This window comes from Paramormyrops kingsleyae, chromosome 19, assembly GCF_048594095.1.
Source record: "Paramormyrops kingsleyae isolate MSU_618 chromosome 19, PKINGS_0.4, whole genome shotgun sequence".
NCBI classification, from domain to species: Eukaryota; Metazoa; Chordata; class Actinopteri; order Osteoglossiformes; family Mormyridae; genus Paramormyrops; species Paramormyrops kingsleyae.
In genome coordinates, this window is record NC_132815.1 from 6,182,456 (window position 1) to 6,196,833 (window position 14,378).

The 14,378-nt window shown below is 46.2% G+C and overlaps 1 long non-coding RNA gene across 5 annotated transcripts; it reads right to left on the minus strand.

Annotated features, from left to right (window-relative positions):
- Positions 1–744: 744 nt before the first annotated feature.
- On the minus strand, positions 745–13,950 carry LOC111836115 (uncharacterized). 5 transcript variants are annotated; one of them, XR_011984047.1, is made up of 5 exons: positions 11,800–12,160; positions 4,443–7,900; positions 2,717–2,902; positions 1,605–2,420; positions 745–1,148 (listed from the first exon to the last, which is right to left on the minus strand). It is a non-coding gene; the product is annotated as an uncharacterized lncRNA (long non-coding RNA). The 5 variants fall into 5 exon arrangements; XR_011984049.1 differs by having other exon boundaries at positions 1,605–1,740; positions 2,286–2,902; XR_011984046.1 differs by lacking the exon at positions 11,800–12,160 and adding an exon at positions 13,641–13,950 and having other exon boundaries at positions 1,605–2,902.
- Positions 13,951–14,378: the final 428 nt, after the last annotated feature.

Here is a 14,378-nt window from a genome sequence, read left to right on the forward strand (position 1 = left end):
ATGTCCCCACTGGCCACCATGTCCCCCCCTGGCCACCATGTCCCCCACTGGCCACCATGTCCCCCCCTGGCCACCATGTCCCCCCCTGGCCACCATGTCCCCACTGGCCACCATGTCCCCACTGGCCACCATGTCCCCCACTGGCCACCATGTCCCCACTGGCCACCCCTGTTATCCAAACATGGACAGAACACTTGTGGAAAAAAGAGGGACTCATGAGGGGAGGGGGCTTGGTGGGGGCGTATGGTCTGCTTGTCCACAGTAATACACAGGGGCCCCGTATCCGTGGTTTCAGTAAACACGGCTTCAGTTATCCTCAGTTGACTTTGGTCCAAAAAGAAAAAAAGAAAAATTCCAGAAACAAACAGTTCCTAAGTTTCAAACCACTCGCCAAAGGAGCACAGGCTGTAACATGATGAAATCCTTCAGCCCAGTCGTGCTCGGTACATCTCCCTTCATTCCCGCATCCACGCTTCCCCAGAACTTTCATCCAGTCTGTCTCTAGCGTTCTCAGCGATCGCATTAGTTGCCACGCTATTTGTATAAAAATGAATAAAAAAAATGATTTTCATTGCTTTCTCATCCCTTGATACATGATATTTTTCCATCGCTCTATTGTCTCTTGAAAATTAGACTAACATATCAGAATCCCTTTCATTTAAAAGAGTATAGTACTGTAAATTAATGTACAATGTACTTCGTTATTACTGTATTTAATGTTGCAAATGTCTTACTGTGCGTAACTTTACCATATGTGTGCACATGCCCATTTTCATTAATACAGTAAAGTTTCTGGTGCCCTTTAGAGGGCTGAGATTGCCAGAGATTCACCTCACAGCCAGGAGCTGTGTGTCGCAGTGACCAAAGAATCCGCTCGCTCTCACTCACACGCACACATCTCTTACGAGTGTCACAGCACTTTAATAATCTACCGTTTTGCAGTGAGAGAAGATTTGGTTTCACCAAATGTAATTTATGAAGTTCTTTGTAATGGATTCATCATTCAATTTGATGCTGTTAATCCGTTTGAAGACAGAGCACATTAATTAAAAAAGTTTACAAAGTTTGATAGATTTGAGCAGTGGTTCCCGATCCAGTCCTGGGGGATCCCTAGATGGTCCGAGTTTCTGCTCCCATCCAGCTCCCTGCTGCGAGATGAAGAGGAAGTGAGTGTTTGATAGCCGAGTACCTGGACTTAAGGTTCAAAGCTGATAAGAAAGAGTTGTTGTACCTTAGACTTAATTACTTGATTTGTTTCAGCTCTATAAATTGAATTAACGTAAAACTGTATGCCAAGTGAACCTAAGAGGGTAACAAGGTCTGTGAAGAAGCTGGACAATATAATATATGGAAATTATTGTTTAGAAATATGAATATGCATGTAAATTGGCAACATTAGCACAGGGAGTATTTAAACATTCAGCATGCCAGATGTCACCCGTCTGCATTCCCCATATTGAGAAACAAAGGAGAATCCCCCCCCCCCCCCCCCCCCAAAAAAAAATAAAAAATCTGGCATCTGTTGTAGTATGTCGCTTCCCCAGAGCACTGAGACTACCAAGCAGCCAGCTCGTCTGCTTCTGCGTCCGCCGCAATGTAAATACCTTCTGCTGCCGCGCCCGGCTCCCGTTCCCGCTCCCGCCAATCTGCCGAGTCCGGTGCGGCCGCTCCCGCCGCTGGGCGCCGGGGGCCTGCGTCGAACCGGGAGGTCCGATTCTCAGCGTCCAAACACAGTCGTCCCTGGTCAAAAGTAGGTTAGGTTTTGTTGTATGACATGTTGGTGACGCCCAAACTCGGTTCAGACAGATATCGGCGCCGGAGTGTGTGAGCTTCCCATCTCGGCCGTGTCCCAACACCCGCCTGGCATTCCCGGCTGCCTTCCTCTCCTGCGGAACGGCAGCAGAAATGCCACTTTGTCAGGAGTGTTATAGCTCTCGTTTTGATTCTCAACAGGGGCGATTCCGGGTCTTTTTAAGACTGGACGCATAAGAGGGGCCATAATTCATACAAAGAAGCCAACGTTATCATAAGCCAATTTAAATGTTTCAAACTGGTGAGTGACAGGAGAGGGAGCACTCCAGGGACCAATCAGCTCTCAGTTGGGGCCAATGCCCCACTGGTCCCGCCCCTGTATACACCCCTGACATTCAAGAATATCTGTACCGCCAATAATATTTCATTCAATAACATGGGAAAGGGCATTTTATTAGGTGCAAAAAATCTCATTTTCAAGACAAGCTTGACATACACTAAAAAGTGGGATTGAGCATTAAATCATGATATACTTGATCCTTGTGATCCATCTATGGGGGTCAGTGGTTAGGATGCCGGGCCTGTGATCAGAAGGTCATTGATTGAAATCCCTGGACCGCAGAGCGAGGCCCCCAACCCTCAGTCACTCCAGGGACTGTCTGCGCCTGCTGTCTCGAAAAAAATTAAGTTACTTTGGATTAAAATGTCTGTTATATCCATAAAATGTGATGTCTATGGACACTTCAGTGGGGAGCATCGCTTAGAAAAGGCACCTCCAATGAATGACACGCACCATACATCATACATAAGCATGCTGTGGCATTTTATTTGTGTGTTTTTCTGCTCCGCACACGTCCAGATGGCTCCGGCCAGTCGGTGCTGATGCCTGGATGGCGAGCAGCTGTTCGCTTACGTGATTTATACTCAGGAAATGCCTTGTTGGAGTGATAATGAGAGGACTCACACAAAGCTGCGAACTGTCGGGAGGCAGTCCGTAAATAAACATCCGAGCAGTCAAAGCTGGACTGGCCGGACCTCCTGCAGCAACGGGGTGGGGCGACGGCTAGAGAACGACGCAGATTCCAGCCCCGCCAGCAGGAGGCGACGTGCTCGTACCCCGCATTCGGCTGATATCCCCTTGAGAAAGGTGCTGTGAATCGATTAATTCAATATATCCTTCAATGCTAATTTCAGCCACTTATCCTGCACTGCAGGGTTATTCAAATCACGGTCCTCGAAGGTCCGAGCACTGCTGGTTTTCCAGCCTTCCTTTACCTGTCAGTCAGGTGTGAAGCCTCTGACCAATCAGAATCAGTAATTATTAAACTAACTACCTGGGAGAACTGAAAACAAGGCCTGGATTTGGAATCGAGGTCCAGATTTGAAGAACCCTGCTGTACTGGATTGCAGTGAGCCTGGAGCCTATTGCAGCAGGCGTATGACATATGGGGTGGGATTTCTGACACTGGATGGCAGCCCATTGGCTACAGGATGGCAGCCCATTGGCTACAGGATGCCAGTCCATTGGCTACAGGATGGCAGCCCATTGGCTACAGGATGCCAGTCCATTGGCTACAGGATGGCAGCCCATTGGCTACAGGATGCCAGTCCATTGGCTACAGGATGGCAGCCCATTGGCTACAGGATGCCAGTCCATTGGCTACAGGATGGCAGCCCATTGGCTACAGGATGCCAGTCCATTGGCTACAGGATGCCAGTCCATTGGCTACAGGATGGCAGCCCATTGGCTACAGGATGCCAGTCCATTGGCTACAGGATGCCAGTCCATTGGCTACAGGATGGCAGCCCATTGGCTACAGGATGCCAGTCCATTGGCTACAGGATGGCAGTCCATTGGCTACAAGGCTACATACACAATTTGGCAAATGTAGAGACTCCAAACCCTGAGGTGTGAGTTTCCCAGTAAGCCATGAAATGTTCTTCTATATAAAATGTTAAATCATAAGTGTCTCCTCGTTACGTTATGAGATGCTAAAACCGATGAGTAAATGAACAGATAAACTCACAACATTCATTTGAAACACAGGAGCGCGCTGGACACATGCGTAAAAATGTATTTAAATTACTGCAAATATTTGCCTATGGTTGTACCTGCTTTTGCGTCACCTCTGTGCTGCCAGCGTTTCGGCATTCAGGTACACCCTAAGCATCTCCAAACCCCCCCGTATCATGCGAGACATTTTTAATCAGCAGTAGTGCTGAATCATCGGCTGCGCTTGTGTGCGGTGAATTTTATTTTTTAATTTAAGCAGCAGGTTCCTTTTCATTCGGTTATCAGAAAGCGTCATGCTCCTCAACTTTTTTCAGGACAGGCGGTGCAGAGGCTGGGATTGGAGCCCTTTCAGGAGGGCAAGGCAAGGGGCCGCGGTGCTGCAGCGCAGAATCAGCAATCGCATCCTCCTGCGTGACGCTAGGGACAGGAATTCGGGCTGCAAAGGCGGTGACACACAGAGTGCGGCCCCCCCCCCCCTCCCCCCGCCCAGCAGAAACTGTGACCTTTATTTCGATAGCGATGAGGACAGCTGGATGGAAAAATGACACATCCTCAAGCACTTTACATACGGAAGGTGAGACACAAGCGTTCAACATGCACAGGGCGTCAGTTACTGTCAGTGATGAGCACGGCAGCCTGTTCCCAGGAAGTGATGTCAGAGAGGGGTAATACTTACCCACCGCCACATGGGCGAAGACGTGTACGTCCAGGGCCTGGTCCTCACTCCCGGATGGTGGCATCGATTGTGACAGCGCCCCTTCGCTCCCGAGGTGATTAGGAACATGGCCGCCCCCAGGATGCAGCTCCTCTGCATCCACGGTGCCAGCTGGTACCTGGCATCAGCACTCGAGCGCGGCCGTCATGGACTGAGGCTCTCCTGGGGGCATGTAATTGATTCTGCACAGCTTATCAAACATTAACGACGCGGTGAATCATGCTGTTTGGCGCGCCAAAGCCATAGCTAACGGAGTCAGACATTTTATTAGCCCTACAAGGAGAGTCCATGCATTTTCCGCCTTATGGTGGGTTTGTGCCTGCTTACTGCTCCTCTGTAAAATACAAGACGTGGGAAGCGCTGGGAATTCTGGGAATGACAGCTTTTAATAAAAACTGCCTGAATGTCACAGCAGGAGGTCATGACGAACAGGCTCCGTTTTAATTCACCCCGGCTATCAATTTGGATTTTCTGCAGTATGAACAACATCCATCCATCCATCTTCTGAAACTGCATATCCTGTTCAAGGTGGCTGGGGGTCCGGAGCTGATCCCAGAGGCTACAGGCACAGGGCAGGGAACAACCCAGGGTGGGGCGCCAACCCATCACAGGGCACACTCACACACTATTCACTCACAAGTATGAACAACATCCATTTTTCATACTGCAAAATATGTAGTTAAAAGTTCAGTATATGTTAGAAGAGAAAACCAAGGCAAAAGTCTCTTTATGTCTGACCAAGGCCAAGTTTTGTCCTGCAGCTTTTATATGATCTGTTTTGTTTCAGCTGAATTTACAAGCGGTGCTGGGTTGGAAAAGTCACGTGTTTACTCTGTTGTAAGGTGACAACGTTACGTACATGAGCTATTCCAGGTATGACTGTTGATGCTATTCCGGGGTCTAAACCACCCCCTATGTGTCCTTGACCAGCCACCCGGAGGACTGACCAGGGCTGCTTTCTCGAAACCCATCCAGTGAGTAAGTGCAGCGGTAACCTTGGTGAGGTCTGGCCTCGAAAACCATTCACTGCCAGTGAGACGTAATAATGAAAGCGGTTACAGATCAAAGTGCAGTGGTAGGGGGTTAAATGAATTGTAATCTGGGCTAACGGGCACGAATTGCAAAAATCATAGGTCAACATCAAGGTTGCCAACCGTTTGTAAATTTACGGACAGGCCGCATTAAATTCACCCTGTCCGTAAATGTGAAAAATAAATTGGACTGTCCGTAAAACCTAAACAAAGGTAAAAATAGGGTGTCAATGAAAAATATATGGCATGTTCGTAAAAGCAGGCAGTCTTGTCAGTAAAATCACAAATTGAAGGTTACCAACCCTGGTCAAGACACAGGCAAACCGGATCAGAAACACCCAGACACGACATATCCATGTGGGGGGGGGCATCTCAGGCAGCACAGGGCACAAGACTCGGGGGGGGGGGAATCACCCTGGATGGAATGCCAGTCCATCGCAGGGCAAGAACAAGATGCATACAGAATACAAAACGAAATCTACAAACAAGGACAGAAGACTGGGATTCCAGAACTGGCCAGACACAAGGGCAAAGTACCAAGTGATTTAGTGACAATCAAGCTCAGTATGTGAGAAATGTTCTGCTTCAAAATGGTCCTTCTATTACCTTTAGATTAATAAGGGGTGTGCAGTGTGTACGTGACGCGTGATCTGGCGCGGTGTGTTGGCACATGGTGCTCACTGGTGCCAGAGAATAATCCTCGCCCAGACCCCCCACGGCCCCCGCGAAGACTTATTACAAAGAAAAAACATTTTTCCGGTGCTAAAAAAAGATATTACTATCTTTCAGCAGTGGAACTGACCCTGACCGCAGCTTTGCACAGCTGAAACGCGGCTTACCTGTCGTCCTGAAATGAGGAAAAAAGGCACAAGGCACTTAGAAGATTCTGGAAAGTCAAGCACAGAAAAACAGAGAAGACAGAACAGGCAGCTCCTTCTACTGCGCACGTAAATCCGTATTCCTAAGAAGCTGTTCTCTTTGGATGCTGAGGAACATCCCGGCCGTGTAACATCCCGGCTGTCAGATACGAGCCCTAAAAGGGCGACATGCCCCAGATTTTCAGTTTTTTAACTTTCCACATTCCATAGCTGGTTATCCTAGTCATTCAGAATAAGAGTAAGAACATTTATTGTAAGATCTGTCTTTGTGGTTTATTGCTCCTCAGTGGACGATCACTACAACACCAACAACACTTTTGAAAACAGCATCATTGGATCTAATGATCTAATGATGGGGCAGTGGTGGCTTGATGGTTAGGGTAGCGCACTTGTAATTGAAAGATTGCAGGTTCAAATCCCCCACCAGCCAGTCACCACTGAGGTACCCTGAGCAAGGTACCGCCCCCAAGCACTGCTCCCTGCTATGTCACGAAAGTCACATATGGGTCAAATGCAGAGGTCACATTTTGTTGTTGCGCACTTTTGCTGTGGTGTGTTGACAATGACCACTGATCACTTAATTCTAAATTCTAAAGGATGCAGGGGCTTTTGTGAAGTTACATTTTATGTTTACTGATATCTTAAGGTGTCACGGAATGTCTCCATGGTGTAACGTTGAAATGACCCTCATGTCACTGCATAATATAATATTCTTAAATCCCCTGTTATGCTATTTCCTGCTCCGGATGATTCAGAAAAGCGATCCTTTATGGGATTTAAAAATTAGGTATCCAGCATATCTCCGGGGAGGAATGAAGGGCAGTGGAATTCTTATAAGGCATATTTCTGCCTTGTCGTGATTGGTTATTTCATTTGAAGGAGATTCAGCACAGACTGAGCATCAACACTACAGCCCAAGGAGCTTCTTATCTAGAAATTCCAACTCAGTTAATTAGCTGATTACCCCAGGAAAACCAAATTACCCCCAGGATAGATAATGTGACACGGACTGAAATAAGAAAGTTGCTGACTACCAAGAAGTCATTGTCAATTTTGTCGACACGCAGTCGGGGATCAGTAAAAAACGTTTTACTTTGATTTTTATCTCTATCATTCCTTTTGTTTTGCTATATTATTTTCAGCGTTAGAATATATTTATTCTTTATTTACATTTTGTTTTGGAACACTGCTGGGCACGACACCAGAGGGAACAAGACGTGAGGAAATATTTAAGTTCCTCAAGGTCAATCGCATCCTTTCTCTCACTGGCGCAAATACTGCGCTCGCAGTGATTAAAGTTAATTCCCTGACTGCACCATGAGGGCATCCTCGCGCTGCTTTCCTGAGTGGCTGGCGATGAGGTCACCGCCGTGTTGCCACCGCTGATGCCTCAGGGGGACGGGTACGTACGTGTATCCCCACGGAGTCGGGCTTCAGGTCCGGGGACACTGAGAAAATTCGAGCCGCCGTGAAGAAGGCACGGCAATCTGCCGGAACACCTGCGTCGTCTCTGAAAACGATGAACACAAACACAAGCGTCTGAAACAACAAACAGCAGAGGCTGGACGAAGAACAGCTCTTTGATCTCACGCAGCCGTGGTCCAGCACACTGCTGACATGACTGGAGAACCAGCAGGCTTCAGGAAACTGTGTCATTACCAGCCATCCCTACACCATGATCATTTAGGCCAGTCATAAATCATATATCTGAGCCTCTGGGGTGAGGGGATGCATTTTTTTGCACAGGGGGGGTGGATTCTCACATCTCTGCTGGAAATAAGGTGTCCAGGAGAAGCAGAAAGTGCTGCAGGTGGTTCTGTCTACCATTCTTATTCGTAGGTGGTCATTTGAAGTGAAGCGTGCAATTTTCTTGTGTTCTCTGTGCTCTGCGGACCTTCAGGAAAACAAAACAGACTTCCGTCCCGCCTAGGGGTCTGGGTTAGTAGGGCGACAGTGTCCTGCTCTCCCTTTGTCGCAGATGGGAGTGTTAAGTTTTTCGGCTGGGTTTTCTTTCTGTCTCCTTTGTGACCGGGGGGGGGGGGGGGGGGTCTGGTTTATCGCCGCGTTTCTGACGGCTTTGATCCCACACACATACACAGGTGCTTCTGAAGTTTTATAGGGCTGGTTCTGTTGGATTTACGTGCACAAGGAGGGAAGGCAAGAATGGAAATGAAGGCTGGGTGTGTCCTGTAAAAATGTGTACGTGTGTGTGTGTGTGTGCGAGCGGGTTTACCTATCCTTATGGGGACATAATGTCCCCATAACGTGATAAATATCTGTTTTTTTTCCCTCATGGGGACCGGTTTCCTGGTCCCCATAAGGGAAAACTCTATTTTATAAAAATCGGTGACCGCTATGAAAAAAATAAAAATGCAAAAACTCTTGTTTTTTGTTAGGTTACTTATGGTTATGGTTAGGGCAGGGTAGGGGTTAAGGTTGTCATAGTTAGCGTTAGCATTTTTCCCATTGAAATGAATGAGTGGTCCCCATAAGGATATGTATACCCTACATGTGCGTGTGTGTGTGCGTGTGTGTGTGAGCGTGTGTGTGAGCGTGCTGTCATGGTACTTTTTATGAATAATGTGCACATAAGCCTTTTATCCTTCAACCCCATATAAACGTACTGAATCAACATATGGAACTGAAATGGCACATGTAAAATTCATTCAGTGCATTCTACGATCCCCTTGGAATTATAGAGAATAAATTGCTTTTAGGCTGAGAACTGGCTTTCCTGATGCCCAGTTAGATATAGACACGCAGACAGCTGGACAGACACAGATATAGATATTCAAGATGGAGAGAAGTACACACACATGCATGCACAAAAAGCAGAGACGAGTGCCAAAAATCACATTAAAATGCTGGCCTCCAATGCATAGTTTTTGCACTTTGCTTATTTCTCAATTAAAAAGTGAACATGCAGCATTACTCGAAATTCCCCCTGTGATCAAAAGCAAGTCTAATATCCATAAACTGCAGAGGTAACTGTGCAGTCTGTGCAAGGTGTTTGTGAATCTGACTCCCTTTAAGTGTCGTAACCTGTCATTAAAGCATTACTCTATTTCAACATCATGACATGTGCACACGTCAAGTTCACCTCTGACTGATGTGAGACGCAAATTTTTAGTATTTTTTTAAATTTGCACCGATTTCTAGTATATATTCTGCTTTTTTAAAGTTTCCAGTATGATCAGTCCAAAACACACACTGTTTCATTTCCATGCTTTTCATTAACCTGCCTATTGTGATACCCTCTTGTTTTATTTCATCATGATGGTTGCAGTCAACAGACGGGGAAAAAAGAGGACATTCAGCCTTGTTTGCTTGCCAGTAATAATTTCTTCAAATAGCAAATGTATTTCCTTTTTATTGTTCCGGAATTTTTAATTATACTTGACTAAAAATTTGACATTCGCACTTTTATTCCCTTAGTGTTGACTGAAATTTCCATTTCTTTGTCTAATTGTACGTGAAGCTTTTATGAACAGGTACCCTGCACATGAATATGCAGATAATTAATTATTATACCTTTCTTCTTTAGATATTTGCAATTAGCATTCACGGCATGTGGAGAATGTCTCGTCGGATAAACAAGCCTCACTCGCTTAGCCGCTGCAAACTCTATCATGAGCCGATTTCTTTCTGAATTCACTTTTTCTGCATGGAATCTCAAAGGATTAATAAAGCTGGATTCCTAACACAATTCATGGTTATGTTACTTTAGTCGTAGCACAGAAATGATGTAGTAGGATTACATCTTCAAAAGGCAGTCGATAGTTTCCTTTTCTTTCACAGGAGCTGCTTAAAACTTGGGAATGTTCCCAGGTGGTTGGAAATTCATCATTAGACGTGGCATTTCCAATGCTTCTGGCTGTTTGACGGTTTAAAATTAATTTTTAAGGTGAAAGTTCAGCGGCTGTGTGTGGACTGTGGAGAAAATGTTATGCTAATAGTTGGGGTTGATTTGTTCTTAATGCACCTTTTGTTCAGATTCATTTCCATCCACACAGAGTTTATTGAGCTTAGCTACATTCTCTGTATCCTGTTTATTCCGGTTCCATAACACTCTGATTTACAGTATACACGTTTAATACTGCCTTGTATAAATTTAACCAGCCAGATGACACCTCTATGCAAACTGAAATGCTGTTTATGCTGCCGGTCGTCCTTCTGCAGCAGATCTCCTGCAGGGGGACCAGATTTCAGATTCCAGTAGCCTGTACTACGAAGTGGGGTTACTGGCTTATCTGGGTAACTTGCCGAATTTAAGGTACCACAGTTTTAATGGACTTCATATTCATTCACTTACATTATGCCCAGAATACCTTAAATCCGAGAAGTTACCTCAATAAGCCAGTAACCCCGATTCATAGTACAGGCCACTGGAAGCTTTCAGATTACAAGGCAGCCCTTAAACACTACGCCACCTGCTGGCCAACTGTGTGCCAGACATCATGAGAACAAGCAGCATGGAGGGACCCTGGAATATTTTTGAGAGGAACGTTTCATATTTCATGGTAATGTAGGCCTACTCTTTAGCTATGCAACAAAATGTAATACAAATATTCCAGTCCGAAACGTCTTCTGGAGTCACTGGACTATCCGGTAAAACTCCTCCTATTATTGAATAGAAATTTCCTGCTAACTTCAGAGGCAGCCAACCAAATGTAACCCAGTAACACTTTATGGGAAAAGGTTTTCTCATTGCGCTTGATGTTGCTCTAGGCAGTGCTGCTCCTGGCCGCAATCGAATGGCGTCACCATATTATAAAGAAGCCGCTGAAATCGCACCTTTCCGTTAATGAAAACTTTGAGTGGGGGTGGGACTGGGGCTTGATAGAATTCAGTCGAGCGGGTTGGTGAAATCATTCAGTATGAATTTTTCAGAGCCGTTCATCATTTACGCGGTGAGCGACCAAATGAAGATTTCAGCTGCGCCAGCTAACCTTGGTGTGTCACGGAAAGGTTTGTCATCAAACATGTCGTAGACAGGAACAATCATTCCCTGTCTCCATGGTGCTGTTGTGTATGGTCAGCTAAGGTCCTTATTGCCGACCACTTGACTTTAGTTTAGTTGACTTTAGTCTCTCAAGCCTCGTACAAATCCTTTTGTATTCTATATACGTTTCGACAACGTCAATCTTCTCCCCTCAGAAAATGCCGCCCTAGGAATTTGCCCTGAAGGTCTGTGTTTTTACTGTATAAATCAGCTCTGTGCATCTCAACATGCATTCACAAGAATGACTCATAGGCCATTTCCCCAGCGTCAGGCAGGGCTGTGTGCGGTCACTGTTTCTTTAAGCTGTTATGGCTGTTACCGATTAGCTTTTGGTCACACAGAATAAGCTCCTGTTCTGTAGACGGGACCGTATTAGCCTGTGGCTCGCTGTAGGGACTATCACTCACCCGCTGCTTCAAAGCTGCACTCTCAGCATGCATTAAAAGCCTCTGTTTGTCCTGATTGCCGTCTTGCACTCTCTCCCGTTAGCGAATTCCCTTCCACCGACTGTACCTGCTTCTATAAACACCTGCCATCTTTTTTTTCAGTTAGATACGATCATATCCCTCCACACTAAAATTACCTAAAACAATTAACTTATTTTGGAGGGTTTTTTTGTTATTTGAAATTAACTCAAGCTGTGCTTTGCTTATTGCGCCGGCTTATCAGATTAATGTTCATTTTGACAAATTTGAACTGCCTGTTGCTTGTATTAAATAGGGCTCGAGGCAGAGTGCAGACTCTTCATTCGGATTAATAAGAAGACTGACGTTTCCTCAGCTCATTATAAAAAAAGGCCAAATTAAAACAGAAAAACTACAATGTCATGACGAGAAAAGAAATGTATTTGCGGAACATTTTTGGTTCTAGTCATTTTGCATAATAATGATTTTAATGAGCGTGTTAACGCACGTTCTGTCATTTCGATAATGGCCATTGTGAGAAGCATCCGTCTCTTTACTCTTTAGGGAAATGCATTAACTATTGATTAAAGATACCATTAAACAAACCATAGCACAGTCATTCTTTGAGGCGGCTTTCAGTTCCATTGTGTCCTTTCATCATTCCATTAATAAGTGCGTGTGTGTCATAGCCGTCTGGGACCTATCCATCGTCCGCATGTACGCTTCATGCTAGCAGTCCCTGGGTTCCCAGTCAGACAATGTCTATTATTATTTATTTATTTATTTCCCTTAATTTACGCATCCATTTTACCATGGTTACACAAGCTCTTGTCTAAAGTGTGCACAATGCAATTCAGATCTGTACCCGCATTTTGTACTTTATAAGGGCAGCTTATTGTACATTAACAGTAATTTTATGAAGGTGTTATTTGTGTCTCCTTGCTGCATAAGCAGTATTTAAGCAGTACGTATCATTTCAACAGTATAACAACAACAACAATAATATTAATAATTTTATTAATTTATTTGTGCCCCCATGCTGTTTTGAAATAGGCTGCAGCCCACCCCACCCCCACCCACACGACCCTGAGCAGGATACGGAGTTGAAAGATGGATGGATGGATGGATGATAACTATAATAATGACAGACTTTTCTTGACGCATCCGTGGTGGCGCCTCACCACAGGCGTGTGCCAAGCGGGGGGGGGGGGGGGGGGTGTAGATGTGACAGGGCTATTGTTTGAGCCTCATCTGTCACGCTCACAGCAGACCGGGCTGCAGACGTACGCAGATCGACACGGCAAACATCGGATACGGCCCTTCGCGGGATGACATTTCGCTTCAGGCCCGTCGCAAAGATGTGTCCCTCCAGGTAACATGCCGTCCAGCCCAAAGTCATCCGTGCCGAGGTCCCGGAAGTCACACACGGTCCCTGTGCCATTTAGATGCCGCCTTTGGGCTTACTTCATCTTCATCTTCAACTTCAACTTCTTCTTATTATTATTATTATTATTATCCATCTATCCATCCATCTTCTATACCCCCTTTGCAGTGTCTGTTGTTGTTCTGGTTAGTACTTGTTGTTATTGTGTCATTATTCTGACTGCCATGTCTCCATGTCTCCTCACTCAACCACCTAACCCCACGACCTGTTCACATACAGTATTCCAGCACTCATCACATAATATCAGTAGAATCCCAGGTCATTTATGGGGGACACATGGGTGAGTCGATGGGAAGCCTCACGCCTTCAGAGTTGGGATCAAAATCCCCCCCCATGTGTGTCGTACTTGCATGTTTCATATGTTTTAGTACTAGAATACAAAACCCAGGCAGGTACATACATTTTCTCAAATTGGCTGCAGTGTGTGCGTCCCCTGTGACCGGCATCCCGTCCAGGGTGTCCTGTGATTGGCTCCAGTTTCAGTGCGAGCCCTTATTCCCTGGCTGTGCACCTAACAGGAGGTGTGGGAACCTTCGCCAGGCACGATTCCGCCGTCTCCTAGCGCCCGCTTGCCATTCCTGCTGCCCTTTTCTCCTCACACGGACCTGGGAGTGGCGGAAAAACGAGGAAAAAGAGCCGTTCCGTGCGTCGGCACACGCAGCGCGCCGGATGCGAGTGGCACAGACACCGCGGTGCTGCTAATTGCCCGTGCAGCCTCTCGGGGCGTGCGTGCGTGCGTGCTCGTGCGGATCCCTTAAAGGTTAAAGACACAGGCACCACCCAAACTCTGCATTTCAATAAGGCTAATGAAACCAGCGATCATTTAATGGATTGCAACTCTGGGCTGCTTCCACTTAGGAAAAAAAAAAACCTACCTAGAGTGGGCTGGAATCGAGAAGTGAGATGGGGGGGGGGGTGTCCCGGTGTCTGGCAAAATGCCCGAAACACGTTTGCCGTACATCAGGGGCGCCTATATTAGAGAAGCTTAGAGTCTACTCCGATAATTAGCAACAAGATTCCCTGGGGTCCAATTAAAGGCATTGGCAACTCTGGACGCCAGGTTCCGTTCCGTGTGGTTACAGCGAAACCAGGTGTCCTCAGCACACGCACTGGCTCCGACAGAACACGAGCCGTTCAT